The sequence below is a fragment of the Aotus nancymaae genome, unplaced genomic scaffold, assembly GCF_030222135.1.
Source record: "Aotus nancymaae isolate 86718 unplaced genomic scaffold, 86718_ANA_hifiasm-v0.15.2.pri h1tg000002l, whole genome shotgun sequence".
NCBI lineage: Eukaryota > Metazoa > Chordata > Mammalia > Primates > Aotidae > Aotus > Aotus nancymaae.
Window position 1 is genome coordinate 40,679,327 of NW_026988413.1, and position 26,407 is coordinate 40,705,733.

Consider the following 26,407-nt stretch of genomic DNA (forward strand, 5'->3'; position numbering starts at 1 on the left):
TAACTTGCTGCTTTGTACTTTTTACCTAGCCTGCCAGGAAACTTAATGCAGTTTTTATGCTCAATTATAGCAACGGTATTCACCCTCAATGTTGGAAGGTTTTCTTTTCTGTTTTTAGCCCTAGTTTTCTCCTTTTATTTCTGCTATATTATTTTTGTTTGATTTATCCTTTTTGTAAAGAGCCTTGAAATCTTTAGGGAAAAGATGAGAAATGAATAAAAGAATTAATGAATAAGTAAATAATGGAAACAGGTAATCTAGGAAGAAAGATCTAGAGATAAGAAGCTATCATTACAGTAGAGACTTTAAAATATAACATTATTGTTGAATGCTTTGATATGTGTTCTCCTTATTAAGATGATTTGTTAAATGTGTGGTATGTTAAAAATGTTCCTTGTAAAGATGAAGTAAAAGGGTTCTCTGAAATGTCAGAATAATTAAATAAAGCTTAACTTATCATAACAGTGTAAGAAAATGACAGAAGGTATGTTAATGTGCAGCCTTCTAAAATCCTCTCTGCCTCTTCATTATTGCATGAATAGTCAACAAATACTGATGATATCAGAAAAAAATCCTTGATATTCTTTAGTAATGTAAAACAAGTGTGCTATGAATAATTAAATAATCAATAATGAATATCTAGTTGTAATGAATGATTTAAATTATTTAAATAATTAACTTACACACTGTGGTTGTTTAGCCTTCCCTCCCATATCACTATGTCTGTTCATGAAGTTAATCCTAAATAATCAAGAGTTGCTGTACCAAATTTCAAAATAAGTGAACATCTGTCTACTTTCCTCACTTAATCTAAGTCAGTATCTTTTATGAATTAAGAGTTTCAATGAAAAAAGTAATATATAATAAATTCATTGATTCTAAAATTCTAAGATGATACAATTTGACACAATCTAAGATTTCCTATAATTTGTTAAAAAGTTATGGTTTGTCAAACAAGTGATAGAAACACAACGTATGAGTGTGTTTGCTTAACAAGTGTAATGTCACAATTGAGAAAACCTCTCTCGTTAAAAATAATTGCCCTGTTCAAAATCTGCTAAAGGATACTTGTCTCCTAAGAGATTCACAATTTTAAAAGGAGTCTTGAAGATTTAAATGTTCTCAGCACAAAAAAATTATAATATTTGAGATGATGGAGGTCCCAGTGACCCAGATTTCATAATTACATATTATATAATTGCATCAAAATATCACATGTACCACATAAATATATATATAACTATTACATATCCAACACTGGTCATTAGAGAAATGCAAATCAAAACAGCATTGAGATACTATCTCATACCAGTTAGAATGGTGATCATTAAAAAGTCAGGAAACAACAGATGTTGGGTGGGGGAGGGGAATAGGAACACTTTTACTCTGTTGGCAGGAGTGTAAATTAGTTCAATCACTGTGGAAGACAGTATGGAGATTCCTCAAGGATCTAGAACCAGAAATACCATTTGACACAGCAATCCCATTACTGGGCATATAACCAAAGAATTATAAATCATTCTACTATAAAGACACATGCACATATATGTTTATTGCGGCACTGTTCAGAATAGCAAAGACTTGGAACCAACCCAAATGCCCATCAATGATAGACTGGATAAAGAAAATGTGACACATATATACCCTGAAATACTATGCAGCCATAAAAAAATGAGTTCATGTCTTTTGCAGGGACATGGATAAAGCTGGAAACCATAATTCTCAGCAAACTAACACAAGAACAGAAAACCAAACACCGCATGTTCTCACTCATAAGTGGGAGTTGAACAATGAGAACATATGGACACAGGGAGGTGAGCATCGCACACCAGGGCCTGCCGGGGGTTCGGGGGCTAGGGGAGGGATAGCAGCACTAGGAGAAATATCTAATGTAGATGACCGGTTGATGGGTGCAGCAAATCACTATGGCATGTGTATACTTATGTAACGAACCTGCACATTCTGCACATGTACCCCAGAACTTAAAGTATAATAAAAAATATTACAAAAAAAAGTAAAAGTTATCTCTGAATAAACTTTCTATAGTTTTTCTCCAGTTAATGATATTCTTTCTCTATTTTACATTTACTACGAAACTGAGAGTCTTCAAGTCCAAAGTCTACTTTCCAACAATTTACCAAAATGATTAAACTCCCTTGGGGAGTAAGAGATTGTATTCTAGAGAATACAAATCAATTTCAGAAAATCTGGTAAATTTTAGTTTCATGAGAATCCTGGATTTAAAACATTTTTCCATTAGTAAGCAAACAGTCAAGAGATTTTACGTGTACATTTATACATACTTCTTTACTAAGGGGATTGTTCATCATTATGGGCCTATTTACCTACTTCTCTATATTTGTACATAAAAAATCCATCTATAAACCACATGCATATGCTATAAAATGCCTTAAGAATTAAATGTGGTAAATTTTGGATTGAGAAATTAGAATAGGAATTAATAAACATTACTTCATTTCCTATTGAATTTCCTACTTTATTTCCTAGTGAATCTCATGATATTTTCTAATGGAAACTGTGTTCTGGGTTAGTTACCCAAAATAATTTGTGGTTGGCAACAGCAATTTTTGATCTATACTCAGAGTAGAAATCTTCCCTAAAAGTTGTTTAAATATATTTCTATAGCTCTACAAAGGTCTTTTATATTGGAAAAGTTAAATTTTACCACTGTTGCGAAGAGATAAAACATACTTTTTTTGTAACCATAAAAGACTTGTAAAAAATATCTACAAATATAGATAACAAGAATCTACATTAATATCACTAATATATCACAAACACATCAGAATTTAAAAGCAGAAGAGTGCAGGGGGTAAGCACATAGATTCTAGAGCAGCAGCTTGGATTCAAGTTCCAGTTCTTACCATAACTATCCCTGGTATATTTAACGGGAGATTTAATCTCTTCATACCTATTTCCTCATTTGCAAAACAGGAATCACTGTATGATACCTGCTTTGCAAACATGCTATAAATAGGAAATGAGCAAATTATTTACAAAGTAGTAAAAAACGAATGAGGCTCATAGGAGTAACCATACAAGTGTTTGTTTAAGGAAATAAATAGGTGAGAAGATTTATAGTTTCTGATGAGATGGTTATCCCAATGTTAAAAACAAATGTATGGTATTTAAAAATTGTGAATGAAACTCAGAAATCACATAGAAACAGTGGTGGTTTTTTTTCCTTTTAAACGGTGTTATCACTCCCCCATATTTTTTTTCCAGATGAAATAATATAGAGAATCCAAAAACGGAAAACAAATCCATGATATTAAAGGAGGGAAGAAGGCCTGGATCCTTGCCCATGTTGCCTACCGTTACCCTTCTCAGAGGTCTCTGAATCAAGCCATGGAATCCTGAGGTTCTAATGATGAATATTTTAAAATCCATGATTTTGATTTTAGCCTTTTGATAAATAAAGTGAGCTAAGTGCTGGTAAATTTTTCACTTTCAAAATGGCACAGTTTATTAGTCTTCAGTAAACAATAAAACCAAAGATTCTTGTCTATGTCACACACACTTTCATGGCTGTCTCAAAGCCCAAAAGGGTTAGACTCTTACCAGGCAAGCTGAAAACTTATTTACTCTTTCGTTTCCAGATGTTCCCAATATCTCACTTTAGAGACGTTTCTTCTGGTGATATTCCTACAGTTAAATGCCTCTCCCTCCCAATCTATCATTATGACACCTATGAAAGAACAACTAATTTTTAGATTCCTTATTTGCTTGTCAGTTGCATAGGTTATGTGCAAATCAATTAACACTGAGTCAACACAGTGTTAAAATATACTTGAGTGTAAATTTCACACTGATAAAGATTGATCTCAGCATCTAGCAAAGAGATGAACATTCAAATTATGGCTTTCATCTGCATAGCATTTCTTACTGCACACATTGCCAACACAAACAAACTAATATTCTATTTAAGGGAACAGAGACTTTAAAAGCTTAAAATTAACAAAGGTAGCAAACAAGAGCCAGGATTTCAGTTGGGCTCAAATTTAGTTGAGCTGAATTTTCATATCCCTCTTCGAGTCTTTAACACTTGATGTGTGGATGTCTATTTTGATTGCCAACTATATTTTTAAAAGCTTATACACATGATTAGAGTTAAAGTAAAATATTATTTATGTAGCACAGACCAATATTACAGGCTTGGAGGAAAAATGTAAACTTTAGAATACTGAGTAAGTATTTTGGGATGTAAAAAGGCTGTTACATTTACCTATTTTTGGTATGTACAGACATAATGGTTGATTTTTCTTCTTTGTGTCTTGATCAACATATAACAAATGTATCACAAAACAATTAATCGTCTTAGGGCCAAAAGATACATGGAGGCTGTTAATAACTACTTCTCACATTTAAAATTAGGTGAAATATTTAATGACATGATTAGTTTATAATTATCAGAATTTCTGAAGTTGGAAAAAATATGCCAATTGGACCATTAACTCATCAGTTACATTATATGGAAATAAGTCTTCATCTGGGATTGTGAATAAGGTTAAGGATCATAGCATTATATCTACAATCTACCAGCCTCTGTATGGTCATAAAAATTTGGCTCAATACTGCTTTTCAAGTAGAGAAAAGTGACATGAAAAGAAATGTGTACCATCAGCTGCTTTTTTTCCTTTAATAGGATTCTCTGGTGTGCAAATCATTGCAGTGGAATGATGCAATGGGGCATAAGGACAATGAATCAGGTAATAAATTGAGTGTAACACTAATTATATTCACTATAAACCGAAATATATACATTTGATGGCCATGATGGCACATCAATGTTCAGAGTCCAAGGTGAAAAATGCATTTCAACTTCTCTCTCTGTAAAAACTCAACAGTCTGCTGCAGTCTGTGTCTGGTATCAAATTCTATATATCTACCTGTGTTTTCAGCATAGAAACCCAATTCCTAAAGGAAAGGTCATTATCATTATTAAGTTTTATAAGAAAATCAGTACGTAACGGTGTCTATTTAATAACGGAGACATCATGAATGTCAGACTTAACACACTTTGCAGAGTGCTAATAACTCTTAAAGTGTATCCCTGTCTCAAGTTGAAGTCAGTATTGGAAATTTTATATCACATGCTTTGCCTGAAACATTAAAAAGTATTTCTGTAAAAGCTAGCTTAAAAAAATAGTGACTTTTTACAATTTTGTCTAATTTTTGTTTCAATTTCAAAGCTGATAATAGTTAAAAGTAGTACGACATTGACATTGGCCTGAATTAAGCCAGAGCATAATTTTAACCACTACATGTTATCTTCAGGTTGAATAAATCATTCAGGTGTGCTTCTGTTTGCACATCTGTAAGGTATATACGTTTTATATACATTATTAGCTACATTAAAAATGGTTTTTTCCCCACATTTCTTTTGGTTCCAGAATTGCATAGATATAAAATATGCATTTATTCAGAAACTAAACAAAAAAAACTTTAGCATTCCTTTATTACAATGACTCTAATTCAAGTCCAGTGATAGACTGGAAGAGATTGTTTCTTTTTCTATTATATATTTAAATTAAAAATAGGAAGATGTAGTTTCTACTAATGAGTTTTGTAGGGCTGTTTTAATATGATGTCCCTTAGGAGATTTCCTCACTCGGTGTGAAGGTTCCTAAGAGGTGCTTGTGCACCTGATTAATTCATAAATGGCACTGAGGGCTGCACATTTGCCCAATCCTAGTTAAATCATAGTAGGCGGCTATTCCTCTGTAGGATGCATTGCAAATTGTGATGCTCTTATTATACACCTAATTACAGCATTCTGCACCAGTCTGATTCTTTCCATAAATTCTTGTAAATGTGATGACCATTTTAGAAGACAGAGATTGAGATTCATTAAAATATCTTCAGTCTACAGGATTGCAATGCAACTATCACCTCCAATTCAATGGAAAATTATCCCAAAGTTATAAGAAAAAAATATATACAATATGAATAAATTAAAATACAATGATTTTTAAAATTAATTTGTTTTATAAATGATAAGCAGCTACCATGGAAATATAAGAGAAAAGTTTAAATGGATAGCTGTAGTAGCTTTGTGGGGAGTACCAGTTTAAAAAATATATGTGTTTTGGAGTTAGGTAATTAACCATAGGTACTTCTGTGCCTTGTGGGGAATATTAATCCAACCTACTTTACTGAGTGTGAGACTTCATTGATTTGATATATTTGATATAAACTGCTTAGAATAGTGTCTGACACATTAAGTTCTATGTAAGCTCTTGTGTAGAGCCTTTTTGTTTATGAACGCTCTACCCAATCTAGCTCTCACCTAAGATACGTAGTTTTCCACTTTTTTTGCTTTATCTCAAACTAGTATTGAGTTACTGCTTTCTCCTCCTATCTTTTGATGTTATTATCATTAATTTTAATGTTTTTCTAGTTTGGAGATAGGGAGTTTTTCCTTTAAAATTAGATAAGATGGATTAGAGTTTCAATGATACAAATGTGAACAGGTAATATACACTTCTTCCTAGAATTATAGATGAAAAAAATTGCCCAGTGTATAACTATCATGTAATTCAAATTACTTGACTTCAAATATGCCTTTTATGATTTCTATTATGTAAAGCAAGTGTTTATTAAAAATAACATAGGTTGCCATATCTAAGATAAATGTTCAAGTATCTTCTGAATCCCATCATCATCTCTGAGGATATCCAAGTTCTTTCTTCATAAGCTGGAAACATTATACTAAACTGAATCTGTCATTCAACTCAGTCAACTAACAAATCAGTTTTATTATTATTATTTACCTTTTCCTGTGACCTAGCTATCAGATTCAGAACGATCTGAACCTGATGGCTAGTCCTTCAATATGTTCTTTTTTTTCAGAAGCTCAAAGATGTCAAATATATTGTATTCTTAAAAAAGTGAAAGGAGTATGTATATTATTGTATTAAATATAAACCACAAAAAAAATGAAGCTTGGAGAAGTTAAAAGGCTTATCACAGGTTTGACTAGTTAGTGATATGGATAGAACATAGTGCTTGTTATTTGCGGACATTTTTTCTTCCATTTTATCATAAAGCACAAAATGACAGAAAAAATGAACCATGAAAAGGCAAAAACATAAATGTGAAAATACTTTTTTTTCCTGTTAATCCACCAATCATATAGTCACCTAGAATTGGAAACATTTTAATGATCTTTCCCTCAGAGACAGATGAATTGTTTCAAATAAGCTAAATGGAGAAACAAACAAAAAACCTCAGCCATACTGTGCTGACTTATAAGGTCTAATGAATGTAACAGCAAATTTTTAAAAAATTCTAGATAATGATGATTTACGTTTTATAACTCAGAGTTTTTCATTTATAAAATTATCTAATTTATAAAAGACAACTGCCATTTTAAAATGCTTTGAACGTGTGTCACTTGGCCATGTTTTTGTTTTTTAACATTTTAGATCAAGGCATCAAGAAACTTGATCACTCAGTAAAGCTGTTCTGACCCCAGCCAAAACAAAGTAAAGAATTAAGTGGCTACATGTGTTAGTAGGATAAAATTGCCATTAATGCTGAATGCACAGAATGATCCTCTGATCTCTCATTGGACAAAGAAGTACATTGTATTTAGATAAACAACATAGTTGAGATAGTAGTATATTGGTGTATGGAGGCAGTGGTAGTCATGTTGATAGGGAGACTGGTAGGGAATGAATCCTGCTATACCTTACTAAAGGAAAAAGAAAAGGTGCTTCTGTAGATATTCTACCCATCCCATTCACTACTTATAGTACAATGATATCTTGCTCAACTTTAGCTTGGTAATATCTAGTATCAGCCTGAGATATTGACTAATATTCAGAGTCTGTATAAACATAATTATTTAAAAAAAAAATCAAGTGAGTCTAAACAGATATAATTATAAAATAAAAATCACTTGTTTTCTTCTCAAAAAAATTAAGGTGGTAGGATATGCAAGACATTAGTGAAATATGGCACTGCTCTACAAGGTTGCCACAATCTTTAGAAATATTTTATTTTTTATTTTTAAAAACAGGGTCTTGCTCTTTTTCTAAAAATAAAAAATATATGTATTTATTTTATGAAGTACAGAGGTGCGATCATGGCTCACTGCAGCCTCCATCTCCCGGGCTCAAGCAAGCCTCCTAAGTAGTTGGGACTACAGGCATGCATCACTACACCCAGCTAATATTTTATATTTTTTATTTTTGTAGAGACAGAGTCTCACTTTGTTGCCCAGGCTGGTCTCAAGCTTTTGGCCTCAAATGATTCCCCTGCTTCAGCCTTCCGAAGTACTGGGATTATAGGTGTGAGCCACCACACTTGGCCTTTAAAATATTACTTGTAAATTTTATCCCTAACATTCACATGGCCTTCACGAAGACTCAAGATATGAGGTATTGAGATCTTAACTTCATCCACTTATGAGTAGCCTACACCTCCTCAAGATGACACTACAGGCTTATTTTTTATTTTTCTTATGAGTGGTGGATAGAAGAGGTGATTCTGTGTATGACATAAATATTAATGGTTAGAACTGGAGATTCTAACAAATAACTAAAGCATGATTTTTTAAAAAGCTTATCAAGTTATATAAAAAGTCATTTTTAAAAATCAAAAGTCATTCTTAAAGCTGGAATTTATAAAAGGCTAAAAACAAAATTTCTTTGGGATTTTATAAAGCTTCCATTGGATTCAGAACTTTTTTCCAAAATTAAGACAGATTTTCTAATAGTACAGTCATGTGCCACACAATGATGTTTTGATCAATAATGGGCTGCATATACTATGGTGGTCCCATAAAATGATAATACTGTATTTTTACTGTAGCTTTTCTATGTTTAGTTATGTTTAGGTACATAAATGTTTACATTGTGTTATAGTACCATATTCAGCACTGCAACGTGCTATTCATGTTTGTAGCGTAGAAGCAATAGATTATACCATATAGCCTAGGTATGTAGTAGGTTATCACATCCAGGTTTGTGCAAATATACTCTGTGATGTTCATATAATGACAAAATAGCCTAATGATGCATTTCTCAAAATGTGGTTCTATGGTTAAGCAACACATGACTGTATTTGAATATGAGTTAAATACAGGATTAAAATTAACTTTATCTGTTTCTTTTCACTTTTTTAAATTTATTTATTTACTTTTTTAGGTTGGCCATAGGTAGCCATACAGAAACCCTCTGGATTTAGTGTGATACAAGAGAGGTATACTAAAGGTTCTAGGCCTCTCATGAGATGGAGAAGGGCCATAGAAGTAGCTGTGTAGGACAATGATCCTGAAGGGACTTGGGCTTAGGATTTAAAGAAAAGAGAATTCATGACCCTGGTGACTGGTGGGCATGAATGCAGTAGGATTGGGTGCCAGTAATGCATACTCTATGGAAATTGTGCAAGTCAGAGGAAGTCAGATGCAAGGGGCAAGATAGCTTCTCCCAACCTTCCTGAATCAATTAAGGAGAGAAAGGATGAAACATCAGAAAAGGCAATATTTTGAAATGGCAAGTTTAAACTGAAAGTGGCTGAGGGTACCTTAAAACAACAGGATTCTGTAAAAATGGAGGGTCATGAGCTCCATTAAGATATAGTGAAAAAAAGACATATAATTTTGCACATCTAAGGTTGTGACTATAAATCATACCTTGGACATGACATAAAACTTTAAAGAAATGATTAAGGAATGTTTTAACTCTCAAAATGTCTTGGCTTAACTTTTAACATCTTCATATAGAAGAGCAATAATTCCTTAAGATCCTCTAACTTCTAGTTAATGTTAAAATTTTCCCAATTGGTCATCAAAAAATTTTTGAAGACAGTGTATTAAGGGCACATTTTATTTTGCTATGGTTATATCTGTGTATTTCAAATAAAATTACATTTTATGGCCAAAATAATCAGAAAACATCAATGGATGTTTCAAGTGATAGTCACTTACAATGAAAATCTTGGATTATTTAAATTCTAGGACACGGGATTCAGTTAACAGCTAGGCTGAGAGTAAATATTACAGAATGAGTATCATCTGAACTTTTGTAAATGGAAGAAAGGTGATAGAACATAGAACAATTTGATTTTCAAAGACGTATGAATGAAAATGATATTCACAAATGATTTTACTACTTAGCAGAGAGATAGAAATTGCTTGGATATCCCCTATACCTATTTAGAAGAATAATTTGGGTAGCTACAGCAAACAGATGAAATAGTTACTAAAATCAGTAAAAGTGAGGAAAGCAATGGAATATAAACCAGACAAAAATACATTTCCAGGCCCAAATTTTTAAGCATTCTATATATTGTCATTTGTTAAATCAGAAATAGGCATACACAGAGCTGCAATTCAACATGCTTTTGTCTCTAACATAAATAAAATTTGGGACACTGCTCTGCAAATCAACCAGACTAGACCGTGAGTTACATATATATACATACATACATGTATATATATGTATGTATAAAAGAGGTGTCAGAGACTAATTGGAAACTTATAGTTGGGCACGAATATATGTTCGAAATCTTAAAGTACAAAATGGTGAGAAGAATTAAGCTAGAAAGAACAGACTAACTTTTTACAAATAATGCACAATTCTACAGGATAAAATTGCATTGTGCATAGATATATCACAAAACTAATTTGTTATTTATAATATTTTTTTCAGAGTTCATAAATGAACTTATTTGAGTTTCAGTAGGTCTGGCAAGTGATTCTCTAACTTACAAGTTAAAATGCTTATTATGCAGAAAGACGAAAAAATGGAATCAAACTGCACATAGAACAAAGTCTGAGTCAACATATAGTTTATTTGCAAAAGAAAATGTTTTTGACTCTCATTGTTGCACCAGCTAACTTGCCAATAATCTTTTCCTATATTAAAGGCAAAAAGTAGTTTTTAAAGTGGACATTTTAAAGAGAGATTTTTCAACTTAAACAAGTTGGTTGGGCAAAAATGTTATTTAGTAATCAAGAGTGATCAATCTGCTTTTGAAATTATTCTTCAAAATATATATGCGCAAAGTTCTTCATCAAAGAATGAAAAGAAATCTAAACTTATCAATAAATCAAAGTATGCAAGTCATTTGCAACTACAGAGTCCTTCAAATTATTCTACAATGGCCGGCAGCACTATGCACAGAGTAAACAATTGTTCCCAACTTCAGAAGCCTGCAGAGGTCAGTATAGCAATAGCAAGAAGACATCAGGTAGATGAGTTGATTAATACTGAAGGTGGACAGTTAGATCACATTCATCTTATTTATACATACCAGCATCTTAAACATTAAAATAGAGTTTGTAATAATTAGTATAGAATAGTCTTTATTTTGAATAACTTGTCTTTATAAAATTTACATTTAAAGAAAATCAACATTTGAAAAATTATTCTGCTTTAAAAAGATCAGGGTGGGGGAGACAATAAAAAATTGAATTTAAAATAAAAGTAATTACCATTTTACATAAAGATAAATATACTTTATGTATGCTAATGGATTTGAAAAATGTTCTGTTCTTTTGAACTGGGGATTGCATTCCCCACACTTGATTCAACATCTCCTGACATCTGTCAATAAAGCCCACTATTAACCTGGGCAAAGCTGTGATATTTTGACATTGATACAGAGTGAAAGTTTTCTTATTTTACTTATATTCCACACATTGCAAAATAAAAATAATTCCAAATAAAACAATAGTTTTCAGGTACAATTTATAATTTTCTATGAACACACTGAGAATACGTATTTTAAACCTGAATATGTAAATGTGCACGAATGTATATGTATGTATTTATATTTCTTTTATTACAAAAACAGTTTTACTATTTTGTTTTTTGTAAAGATGAAGAATTGACAGCCTTTAGAACTACACTCTGTTATGCAGAAACTGGCTTCTCCTTGATGACCTGCCAGTGACCTTTGTCATGACATTGAAGGACTACCCTCTCCAGGGGTAAGAAGTAATTCAACTTCAATAGTTCCCCTTCTCTAGACATGTATAAAACAGACACTATAAACATATACCGTGGGTTTATTTTGGCTCCAGTTAAGCTGACACCATCAAACTCATTTAGTATAGAACTTTCAGTCATGGTTTCAGTATCAGCTCTCTGCTGCAATTCAGAAGGTTAAAGAAAAGCTAGCTAAAACCTACACTGACCTTCTGCTGTGATAGAAGTTCAAAGCAAGTTCCTCATACTTTTATAATACTTAATGCCACAAGTGCTACTGTTTTTCTAGCGTGTGTCTTAATGACAGTATACAGATGGGCAAAGTGAAAAGTTTTCAAAGTTTCAGAAGATATGAGGTAGAAAGCAAGATGAGAAAGGCAGATTTTTAAAAAAGATATCTATTTACTCTTTAAAATTTAAACATTACTTTCCCTAAATGCTCATTGGTAGGCAAATGTGCAAAACAAGTCTAGGAAGTACACCTACAAGGAATAAATTTTTACTGTTCAAAAATAAATGTACTCTATTTTTTTGCATTTATATTTGTTGCAGTTTTAACCTAAAATGTAAAAAGCCCTGAACAACATCTCAGCTTTCTTTCACTGTGCCACATTCCCTAATCAGTGTCACTATAATGGACTCTTTGAAGCCTATGAAGTAGGCAAAAATAAATAACCCTACAGTGGCTATAACATAAAATTAATAATGCTAATTAAAAGCCAGATATCACATTCTATATCCTACGAATAATTGAATTTATATAAACTGATCATTATCAGGCCACAAAGAAAACCTAAGAAAACACAAAATGCAGAAATCATTTAGGATGTTACTTTACCACAATGCAATAAAATAAAAAATTAACAGGAAAATACAAGTTTAACGAGTCACTTGTAATTAAGGAAAAAAAAAAATCTCACCTAAATAATGGAAAGATCAAAGGGAATGTCAAACTTAAAATTATTAATTTTTAAAATGGCAATAATGGGATGACTACAAAACCAAATTTATAACATACATCCAAACCTATAATCAGACAAAAATTTAGAGATGTAAATACTTTTTTTTTTCCTTTCCTTTTTTTTTTTTGAGACGGAGTCTCACTCTGTCACCAGAGATTGTGCCACCCAGGTTCAAGCGATTCTCCTGCCTCAGCTTCCCAAGTAGCTGGGACTACAGGCATGCACCACCATACCCAGCTAATTTTTGTATTTTTAGTAGAGATGGGTTTAGACCATGTTGGCCAGGATGGTCTCGATCTCTTGACCTCGTGATCCACCTGCTTCAGCCTCCGAAAGTGCTGGGATTACAGGTGTGAGCTACCACGCTGGGCCAAATGCTTATGTTTAAGAATGAGTTTTCAGTTAGACAAAGAAAAATAACTGGAGTTTTAAAAAAGGAAAAATATAATAAAGTTTTGAAAAATGAAAATAGCAAAATTAACAAGTTACATCAAGATAATGTTCTTTGGAGAAAACTAAACTATCTGATAAACATTCCAAAGATGTCATATCCTAACCTTTGAAACTTGTCAGTATATGACAAGATGACTTAGTGGCAAAATAATTTTGGAGGTATGATCCTGAATTATGTAAGTGGGCTCAGTGTAATCATAAGGTTCCTAATAAGAGGGAGGCAGTAGAGTCTGAGGTAGAAAGATGATATAAGGACTAAAGCAAATGTCAAAGAGGAGAGAAGATTATGCTGCTGGTTTTGAAAATGGAGGAAGTAGCCATGAGCCAAGGAGTAGGGAAACCTCCTGAGGATGGAAAAGGAGAGGAAATTGATCCCCTCCAGAATCTCTGAAAAAAACACAGGCCTGTGGACACATTTTAGACCTCTGATATAATTATACACATATATTATAGATATATAAAATAATTTATATATTATATGTAATAAAATAGGTTATGTAATTCATATTAAGTTATATTGTTATATATATAGTAAAATTGTTACATAATAAAATTGTGTTGCTTTAAGCCACTAAACTTTAAGCAATTTGTTAGAGTGGCAGTAGGATACCAATACAGCTAATAAGGGAAAGGAAAAAAAAATTCATAAGAATTTTAAATAAGTCTCAACATAAAACAATATGTATGAATGATGATGAAATTAGTAGATTACTAAATAAATCAATGCTAGTAACTCTGAAAATCTGAAAAAAAAGAATCTCCTGAAATGATACAAAAATCTGGCTAGGAAAGTATGCAAAAATAGATGGTTCACTTTTACTTCTAAATCTAGATACAAAACATTACAAAATCAATTCAGAGAAAATACAAAAAGAAATTAAAAGAGTCTACTACGATCTATCAACATTTTAAGCTTCATAATAATCTCTTGAGAAAAATAACTTTTTAATCCTCATTTTATAAATGAAAAAAGTGAAATAATAGACCCAACATTACATGGCTAATAATCTTTAGAGTTAGTATCTAAATACAAGGAGTTTGATTTTAGTGCTTATGCTATGACATTTTTATTCCAGAAATAAAAGGATGGATCAAAATAGACAAATACATTTTGGTAAATCATTAAATCAATCAATTAAAAAATAAACTTTTATTTTGTTGTATTTCAAAAACTATTTTGATGAAATCCAATAACCCATTCTAAAGCAAATTGGCACAAACTAAGAAGAAAAAAATCATTATTATAAAGAAGACTTATTCCAACAATAACTAGCATGTTACTGGACTTTAAAACATTAAAAATATTTTTGTTAAAATCTGAAACCAGAACAAGATATGGATTTCTATTTATCATTGTTATTCAGTATCATTCTTAAATTTCTAAAGAATGCAATAAAGGAACAAAAAAAGAAATGTAAATATTAGGAAGAAATAAAATTAGCATTACTAGATATCATACAACTATTGAGAAAATCCAAATTAATTGATAAAAAATGATTAATAGCTTAAAATAGATCTAATATGCCAGATCAGTAATAAGGTCCATTAACAAAAAAAAATTAATATGTTTTCAATATATCACTATAAAAGTTGAGTCAATACAATTAGAAAAATTATTTTATTCACAAAGGAACAAAAATATGTGATACCTATAAATGATTATAAAATGAAAACATGCTGTGGGCCTATTTGAAATACATTAGTAAAAATTGGAAAAGAAAAAGAAAAGAACTACTTCAATAATTGTTTTCCTGACTTAGAAATACATTAACTCTAAGACAGTAATTCCCCAAGATAATGTGTAAGTATGAAATTTTAAAAATAATAATATTTAATTTTTATTAATGCTTTGTTCTGGGGTAGACATCATGTTAAGTTATGTATGTATATGTGTGCAAGTATATTTAAGATTTAGAATATCTTAATTGTTAGATATTATTATTTGCCGATGAATAAATTGAAGTTAAATAGATGATACAGGATTAAACATCATGTTATTGGTGGATTCAGAACTCAATCTCAGGCACCAATTCCAGGTTCTCCCTCTTTAACACCTTGGACCATAACTCAAACGAGATCCTTATCAAAAATTGGGGGAATTCTATAAAATGATCCTAAATTTATGTGTAAGATGATATTTATGAGAATAGCCAAGAAAATTATTTTAAAATGCGGCTTATTCTAAGTTTTAATTTACTTTTATGTGTTAAAACGTAATCTAAAATGTCAGTAATTCATAGTGAATACCAGTATAAGAAAGAGAAAAGGAAACTTACCATTTAACCTAAATATCAACAAAAAAAAACTAGGATAAAGATGGAATTTCAAATTACTGCAAATTGATGAATATTTGCTAAAGAGTCCCTAGGACAATTATTTATTTTTTAAAACACAATTAGATTCAAAATACATTATACTTCAACATATAATCAAGATTTAAGAATTAAATACAGCATATGAATCTGCAAAAGAGCAAGAAAAAATATAGGTGTGTATTTATGTGATTTTACCACAAATAGGTCTTTAGAAATAAAAGAAAATAAATGTATTTGAGTATATACCATTCTGAATGCTTGTATGTAAATCAATATTAGAAACAAAAAGGAAAGTCACAAATTAGAAAACTATTTTAATATGCTTGATCAATGACTAATATTATGTAAATAATTATTGCACATTAATAATATAATAAGCAATATTAAAAGAAATCCAATTACAAAACAAACTATTAAAAACAAATATCTAATAAACATAAAATTATTCAGACTCACTTTTAATTTGTGAAAGCTAAATTTAACTTCCAGCATCCCCTCCCCCACAGACAAGTTTTGTTGAATGCCTAGTAATTTATCTTATAGGCCTCATTAGTATGTCCCCATGAAAAACTGTCCTCAGAGAGGTCCAATCAAGATGCCTCTGATACAAATTTGGCCATTTAAAAATAGGCTCATCAAACTGAGCATGTAAATTTTATTTTTTGCATAGAAACAGTCATTCTCATCAGGAAAAATTTACCCTAAGGTTAAAAACAATTTTTACTGATCCTTCTTAGTATTCTAGAGCTAGTGCGCACATGTAAGGTTGGAAATTAAAACATCGCACTACTGGGTTAATGCCAAATTTATTTTTAATTTGCTATACTTTCTTGAATTTTCTTTCATATTGTTGGAGTACAGGTACCAAGTAAAGTTCTTGCCTTAGCATTTTTCCTTCTATTTCTCTCTCTTTCTTTACTATTTCCCCCATACTATGGTACATTTCCTGTGGTGCAAGCCTCTGAGATGCTGAACAAAAAGGCAAAATACAGTACCTTTAGTCAAAGACCATAAACATTAATCGCCCCTCTCCACTTCTATCACATTAGGAAAGATTTTTTTGAATAAAATTTTGTATTTGGTAATTATTTCCAAAACTTTGATCAATTATGCACTAAAAATAATTTAAAAATTACTTAATCTATTTTTTTAAACCTTAAAGTCACAAAAATTTCAAAAATATAATTTCATTTTAATCGTGTAATTTTTGAACTAAATATAGGGGATCGTTAAAAATATTTGTTACAAAATGGGATACTGTTATTTCATGTAAATGAAAATAACATTGAAAAAGAAAAAGGAGCAATGTAAAATTTCTGACTGGTAATAAAAAGTTTAGTTTACTTTTAAAAGTAATAGCTTTATTGCGGCAAAATTTATGTATCGTCAAATCCTTCCTTTTGATTATACAATTCAATTTTTAGAATATTCAGAGTTGTGCAAGCAATTCCCCTGTATAATTTTAAACATTTTCATACCTGCTAAGAAAAAACTTGTGCCCATTTTAGCAGTCATATTATGTTCTATTCCTTTCTTCCCCTTGGAATCAACTTTCTGACTCTTCTAATTTGCCTGTTCTGGATACTTCATATAATGAAATAATCCATATGTGATCTTAGTGACTGTTTTCTTTCACTTAGCATAGTCTTTTCAAGGTTTATCCATATTACACCATAAATCAGTTTCTTCATTTATTTTTGTGGCCAAATAATATTCCATTTTATAATTTTTCACATTTTATTTGTTAGTTGATGGCCTCTTAGGTTGTTTTCACTTTGGGTGTTATTATAAGTGATGCTGTATGTATATTCTTGTACAAGTCTTTGCATGAAAATTCGTTTTCATTTCTCTTGAGAATATACCTACTAGTGGAATTTCTGAGTTATATTGTATATAATTATATGTTTAATATTTTAAAGAGTTTCCAAAATGTCTTCCAAAGAAGTTGCACCTATGACAATTCCACTAGCAACGTAGGAGAGTGTCAATTTCCTCACATCCTTGTCAAAATGTACTAACGTCTTTCTTTTTAATTTTCGCCATACCGGTGAGTGTAAAGTGCTATTTCATTGTGGTTTGATTAGTTTTCCTAATGACTAGTGATGCTGAGCCTCTGTTCTGGATTTGTGTCCCCCAAAATCTGTGTGTTGAAATCTAATTTCAATGTGATGATATTTGGAGGTGGGAACTCTGGGAGGGAATTAGGTCATCAGGGTAGATTTTAGTGTCCCTTTCAGAAGAGGGTAGCAGGGTAGCTCATCCTCTTTCTGCCTTGTGAGGCTACAAGAAGTCAGGAGTCTGCAACCTGAAAGAAGTCCCTAAAACCAACCATGCTGGCACCCTGATCTCACATTTCCTTCCTCCAGAACTATGAGAAGTAAAATTCTGTTGTTTAAAATTTACCAGTTTATAGTTATAGCAGTCCCCAGGCTGACTTAGCATCTTTTCATGCATTTAGCCATTTGTATGTCTTCTTTTAAAGAGATATAAATATACAAAAAGATATACAAAGTGGACACAGGATTTAAATATCTATTTAAATCCTGTTCCCATTTTAAATTTGGAAATTTAGAATACTACTTGCCTCTTATTATTTTAAAAATTATATATTTTTAAATGGACAATAATTACATATATTTATGGGATGCAATGTGATATTATGATATATTTACATATGCGGAATGATTAAGAAAACTTGTTTTCAGATTGCTTATATATTTTAGATATTATCCACTTATCAGATGTGTGGTTTGAAAATATTTTATCCCAATCCATGGTTGTCTGTGTTTTAATGCACACTTCAACACTCTAACAGACTACAACTCTGCCTTAGCCTCAGCTTCTTGGTTGTGAAGAGCCTCAAGGTCAGCTAAAGGTGAAAGATTGGGGCACTCTTAGCTCTTTTCTTAAGTTGTGCACGACTCAGCATACATACTTAGGATTCTAGATTCCTAGGAATAGGTCAGAGCTCTTTAGAGCTACCTACAAAGATACCATTCCCCAAATTTTTGGCCAGCTTCTTGTTAGCAGCAAGTACCATTTCCACTTCAGTCAGTTTTAATGTTAAATAATTGCCACTGATTACTTGCAACAAATGATGCAAGGACATGGCTGTTCACACAAACAGAGTAAGCTCTGAGTCAGATCAAATAAGGGCTATCCCTGAGAGCTCCATAGAGAGCTTCCTAATTGTAATATTAATTTTGGAATGGGGCTTCGGGTAATCTCCAAACACATCTCTCCCTTTTAGTGGTTGCTTGGTTGCTGATTTTTCACAGCAATCACAGTGGTAATGCTTATGGTTTCCCAAATTGCCATGGATCTAAAGAGAGGAGAACGGGACTAGAGCAAGTTAGAATGTCAGAAAGCTCACGGTCCTTACCAATATTTAGTAATTTTTTTTCTTTCTCTCTCTCTCTTTTTTTTTTTGAGACAGGATCTCACTCTGTTGCTCAAGTTGGAGTACAGTGGTGCAGTCTTAGCTTACTGCAACCTCAAACTCCTGGTCACAAGTGATCCTCCAACCTCAGCCTCCTAAGTAGCTAAGAATACAAGTGCATGCCACCAAGCTCATCTAATTTTTAATTTTTTGCGGAGATGGGTTCTCACTTTGTTGTCTAGGCTGGTCTTGAACTCCTGGCCTCAAGTGATACTCAGTCATTTTTCTTGAATAAATATTTCTTGGATTGTTGTAAACCTCCAGTGAATTTCCAAGGTTCTGAAGAAGTTGGGTTTGATTATTTTTGCCAGTGTTGTTCTTGTTTCTATGTGGTTGCAGAATTTTCACAGGTCTTATTTCACTATCCCCCATGAAAATCCCTTTATTTATTTTTAATATGTTGTTCTATTCTAAGTTTAAATTGATTTAAGCTCTATTCAAACTGTGATATTTAGAATATGCTGGAAATTATATAATTTGCATCTGCTTTTTTTTTTTTTTTGAGACAGGGTCTCACTCTGTCACCCAGGCTGGAGTGCAGTGGTGAGACCATAGCTAACTGTAGCCTCAACCTCCTAGGCTCAAGCAATCTTCCCAGCTCAGCCTCCCAAGTAGCTGGGCCTACAAGAGTGTGCCATCACGCCTGGATAATTTTTTAATTTGCAACTGCTTAAGCTTATGAAAATTTTTAAAAAGACTTACATGACAACAAAAACTTCCAATGTAGTACATGGATTTTATAATTCTTTTAGGACTAAATCACCAACACACAATTGAAAACTACCTTCATAGAAAATTAGTTTGAAGTAACCATTTGAAAGAAATAAGAAGACCTAAAGTCATTATCTAGACTGGGACAGCAAAACACTGTTCTTTTAAATACTCTGCATACAAAGATGACAATGTTGAAAGATGTATATGATATATGAGGCCAGAGAGAAAAATAAATGATGAAATCAGAGGAGAGAGAGAGGGGATAACCACTGGTGGCAATTGGAGCCTGTACACACAGGCAAGGGAGAAATTCCTCATGGCAGATGGGCAAATGTCTTTCCAGAAAATGAATTTCCAAAAATCAATATTAATTTTTGTTAGATGTGAATAGCCAAACTCTCAACCAAGTTTTTCTCATAAAACTCCATGTAAAACACACAAAACAAAACCAAAAATGGTAAAGTGAGAGCCAGCACATACACACTTGTAGCATTCTCCAGATGATTTTTCTTTTTTAAACCCTGTTATCCTTAGTGTTTCACTGTCTTCCAGGCTTACCATACAGCTGGATAACCAAATCAGATAGAGAGTTTGTATTGCTTCGCTTGGGAAGATGTGATATTTCTGTAGCATGCTTTGGAACCCTATGACCAGAACATAGTGGTTGGTTGAGGATTCCAAATGATGCCGCCTTGAAACCTAAGAACAATTATGATAAATTTGAGGAAATTCAGTATTAATTTAACATTGATTCACATAAGCTGATGCTACTTCCTTGAAAGGGTTTGGCAGGAAGTACATGTAGTGTGATTCTTGTGCTTGGAAGCTACTTCTGAACAAAGCAACACACTCCAGATGAAAGACATACTTTGATGGATCTTTTTGAGAAGATTCAGTTTCAACTCTATCTATGACTACATCCCTAAAATCATATAAACAAGACTTCACAATTTATCTTATGCTCCAAGATTGAAATTAGTCACTTTGGTTCTCCTTTTTGACTCCAGAAGGTGGACCAAATCCAAGAACCACTGTGTCTCTGCCTTGCTGAAGTGCAGTTTCAGTGCATCCAACAAAATAATTCTGGAACACGAGCAGAGTCACAGAGAATCAAAAACACTTTGGGAATAGTAAGTGAGACCCTTTAATGATAACCCTCTAAAGTTCTTAGCCATGGAAAATCCATTTTTCTGATTTCTACTGTCAAAAAGAACGATAGATAATATATCTAAACCTATATTTGGAAAAATATTTTCCTCTTTTTTCTCTAGATATAAAACAAATAAGTTCTACTGTACATACTTTTCTGTAGCTATGATACTTCTGTAAAAATTTTCACCATAATGTAAATCAGATGAATTTAACTACCCATTGAGTGATTTACAGTATTCAAATACTTCAATATATCTGAGAATAAAATTAAATTGGCTAGCCACACACTGTTCCTTTAAACCTGAATATTTTGTTGAATATTAAAGATTACAAAATATGTTTCTTCAAAGCCTCTAGTAAATAATTTTAGATATAGTATTCATTTCATTCATTGTCCCCGTCTTGGCTTTGAAATATCCACTATATTCCTCCACACTATCTTCACTAGAATGCAAAGTCATGCACTAGTGCATTCACCAGTTAATATTTTGCTCAGCTTGTTCCTTTAATCTGAAAGTTTTTCCCCTACATTTTAAATGTATCCCTCAAGTCTTCTTCCATAAATTCTTTTCTCATTCTCCTTGTACTTTTGTCAAAATGTTGCTTGCACTTATGGTTGAATTAATTTCCTTTGACATGATATTTTTTATTAAGTCAGTTGGAGGCTATCTCTCCCACTAATGCAAAGCTCCTTGGGAGCAGAGATTATCTCTCATTTATTTAACATTCTCAGCAACTAGTTTCTAAATATTTGCTATTTTGCATTAGAGAAAAGAGACAAACATCTAGACTTCCATGGAAAGTTAATACAGAAAAAAAATTTCAATGACTTGTTATTTTACCTATTTGTATTAAGAGTTTATAAAGAAAAATCCAAGGAAAATCAAGGGGGAAAAACACTAGACTGATATGTATGTAGTACTGAACTTAAATTTCATACAGTCTAGCTATGTGCAAATTTGCTACAGTCTTTGAGTAGCAAATAACAGTGTGCCCAAGGTTTTGAATAATCAAAGTAAGTGGACAGGTTACTTTAATTAAACAAGTTTGCATATTATTTTCAGTTAGATTCTTATTTGGTGTCTACAAAACCGATAACAAAGGGGATTGACTGAACTTTTCAACTTTTCACTGTTTATTTAGAGACTGTATAGACATAGCCAAAAGGAACTCTCTCCAAAACTACCTCAAAGAAATTTTTTCTGCAACTGCATAAGATCATGAGAAAATAAAACCCCTCTGTTCTCAAATGACACTTTAAAGTTATAAAAGTAGAGTGTGGGGAAATCAGCTCAGCCATGGATTATCAAAACAACAGAAATATAAACCAGGTATCAATTTATAATATTTGCCAAAATAAATTGACTCTGATTCAAACTGTCAGCTAGGTTCTTTGACACTGAAAATAAAATACCAAACATGTACTAATGCAGAAAACTTTAGCAATGAAAAGCATGACCCTCCCTTTTAAACCATTATCTTAATATAAATTGAAGTGGTTGATAAGGTTCAAATTGTTTCTTTCTTTTTTTTTTTTTTTTGCATGAATTCAATCCTGAGTCAAAATGTTTTCAAAGTTTTCACATACCTTTTCTACTCATGCGTGTGTGTTATACTTTGCAGGCATTCCTAATTAATTCTACCATAATCTAGCAGTGGATTACTATCATTCTGTTCTCTTTGAGAAGAGTAATTGGTCTGACATAATCTGGATCTTGGGTGGATGAACACATTTCTTTTTTGTTTGTTTGTCCTAAAAAGTTTCATTTGTATGGCTTTTTGGTTCCAAAATTAAAAAAAAAAAAAAAAAAAACAAAGAGATTGGAGGAGGTTCAGGTGCAATAAGTTAAAAACAAAGAAATGTAGTGTTTATGAGTATGTGCAAAATAGAGTAATGTGCTAGAATGGTTGTGTACCCAATCATTGTGTACCCAATGAATTAGCATGAAAGAGGGGCCCATGCCCTTGCACGATGCTGGTTTATGACTGCTTACACTGTGCTCAGGTACTTTCAAGTGAATTATTTAACCTAGGGTGGTGACCTGTAGTCTCTGAGGTCCTAAGTAGTCCTATGGATAGAAATCCATTCTGGTTTCCTGTGTCCTCCATTTCCCCACCCATATATCATGGACTGGTTTGAAAGAATGCAGTGAAGGCCTTACAAATGCCTAAAGACCAGAAATTCTGTCAAGGGGAAAAAGAAATGGAAAAACAGAAGAAAGAGAATAAATCCCCAAATCCCTGCACATGCAAATACTTTCTTATTTTTTTTTTCCACTTCTGAAAAAGATGAGTCAAATAAGAGCCCATTCAAAACCACATGAGTAAAGATGAAGTTGTGTGTTTTTCACATCCTTCAGAACAGGCAGAGGGATGAAAATGAGGGCGAGTTCCCTATAGTCAAACATGCCCAGAAGTAGCAAACTTTGACTTAGCCACGAGCCAAATAAGCTGCTCCTGAATAATCAGGTCTTGGTTTAAATCCATAGAGATGTCCTTTTTATGTGTGTGAGGTGGACTTTTGATTTCAACTCTGGGATGAAGTTTGAAGTTATTTTGTGACTCTGGCATAGAAAATGAAGGAAACCCTTGTAATGGACGGCTCATGTAGCCTTATGAGTGTGTGTTTAACTCCCTCATGTGCATTACATTTTGAATTATTACCACTTGAGAGTCACAAGGTTTCATCTACAGCACTTAAGCCATAGTGTGAACAGGCTTTCTAAACTCAATCCACCAGGCAGGTATCACTCGAATACTTGAGTACCTAAATACAAATATTATACTAGAAATTAGAGCATTCTGGTTCTCTTTCTACTGCTTCTATCACATTAAATGAGCAGACATGATAAAAGTCCTATATTATATATTGAAAGAATAATTTTTGAATTCATAAAAAAGAAAAATAGCCAAAATTCAGCTTATGTCTTTTTGCAGAGGAAAGAACGATCCATAATACCAGCTCTTATCTATGCATATGATGTAAAATGTATCAAAGATAGAAAAACATAGATGTTCAGTCAACAGTGACACCATGATGCTGAAAATAAAATACCAAGCATGCACTAATTCATCACTTTCCTTTTCCCATTACCATATTGAACTGGTAAACTTACATTGATTTTTTAATGTCTTTCTCAAGACATTAAAGTTACTCATAAATGATTCCATCCAAATTGTCTACCATTAAAAATACCAAATGAATTCCAAGCATTTAAGCTTTCTTTTAAACTCTTCAGTGTTTTCGGTTCTACTTTTGCCCGAGATAAATCTTTCCGAGTGTGTCCTAAAGGAAACCAGGAAACTTCAGAATTTGTTCTAGCCCTCTTGTGCTCTGCAATAAGGTTCTGAAAAGGGAATAGCAATATTCAAGGCCAATTCAGGAAGCGAATTTTAAAAATAGCAAATTCCAGCATGCACTTTCATAATAAAAACCTGAGTGACCAAACCAGGACTACAGTCTTTTCTAGCCCAAGCACATTTCAATAATGAAATGTCTTAAGCTGTGGAAAAGTGAGAGTTTCCATAAGCTGTTACGGAAGGAGAATGGCTTTGGAAATTTATTATTTGGCAGAATTTTGTCTCCAATAATATTTGTCTCCATTTGTCCATATGAGAAGATATGTTTGACCAGTTATTAAGAAGAGTGGAGATTGTCTAATTGGGGCAAAAGTAAATGTAGCAGAAATATTAATATGGAAATTTAAATTATTATGCAAAATGTATTTTGCAAAATACACAGATAACTGCTAAGGTCATTGGCAGAACTAATAAATTTCAACCCAAAATTTGCATCAAAGTTTATTTTGCATGAATATGTGCTTCTCTTAATTTAACAGCCTGACCTCAGCAATAGAAATAATAATGATTGCCATGCTACAGGGATATAGTAAAGTTTAACCACAGAGGCAGTCACCATGCTTTTTGAAAAGAAAAAATAACAGATCAACACTAATTTTGTTTTTTTAGTGGCAAGGATTTCGCTTCTGATAAAAATAAAAGCCTCCAGCTTTCAGAAGATAATTTCTTAATGACTCATTAATTGTTAAAACATATTACTTTTAACATTGTTAAAACGTATTTATTTAATTATTATTTTTTAAGTTCTGGGACACGTGCAGAATGTGCAGATTTGTTACATAGGTGTACATGTGCCACGGTGGTTTGCTACACCTATCAACCCATTATCTAGGTTTTAAGCCCCATATGTATTAGATATTTATCCTGATATTCTCCCTTCCTTCACGGCCCCTTCCCTGACAAGCCCCAGTGTCTGTTGTTCCCTTCCCTGTGTCCATGTGTTCTCATCAAAACAGATTTTTTTAGAGAACTGTAATAGTGAGACACATCCTTACAGGGTCTTTTTCTTCTTCTTTGTTCCTTTGTGTCAGAAAGTAGGAACATCCTGTTAGGCATTTCAGTATGAGTTCTAGAAGTAATAACCCTGTATGTAGTCACTACAGTAACACGTCTGTGATAGTATTACCATTCTTAATCATTGCCCAATCAAAAAATGCCACACTCTGTCTAGAAACGTACATTTTATCTGTGTATACACAAGATCAAACAAAACAAAAACTGACAAAAAAGATCAATATAATAAATGACCCAAGATAAACTTCTAACGCAGAATCATTTTTTGTAACTCTAAGAATACAATTATTCTTTTGGGTTAAAATTATGCAGTCCTTAAATAACTCTGAATAAATGAATTAGGTGCCATTAAGAGATTTCTTAAAAGTTTTCATTAGCTGTAAAATAAAATAGCTTTAAACTTTAGAATGTTCTACTCAGTTGGAGACTCTCATGTCTGTGATATTCTGGTGACAATTTCTATTCTAAGTGTCAAAAACAACTCTACTATCTGGAACAAGTCATGTAGTATTCTCTCCTTTTAATATTCTAATCGTGAGGTGTGAAGTGAAATGGTTGCACAGTGTAATGGTGGTAAAGAAGTGGAGTGTCAATGAGACGGGGAAGGTGACAGACGCAGAATAGGTCCCCAAGGTGCTCTCCAAGTGCACTGGATAAAGATTCCCCTGGGAAAATTTTCTCATTAGTTCTCAGACACAGTTCAGTAATTCAATAGCATCGGGTTACCATTAGTCACAAGACCAAAATATGTTACTTTCCATGCTTTAGTTCCTTTATTTGTGTATGTCATTTTCAGACTGAAAATTATGAGCCCTACTCTCATGCAAAGCCAGTCAGTAAGTTGTTTACATATTGAAACATGGTACATGATAAGCAGATACTGTGGACCCTTTTACCACTGTTTATTTATGAAGAAAATTCAAAGGGAAAAAGACATTTTAAATGATTCTAATGATATTTCCTTAACCACTGTCAATTATTTTATACTAGAATTATTAAACACACACATTCATACATACTTTTATTAAAAAAAAAAAC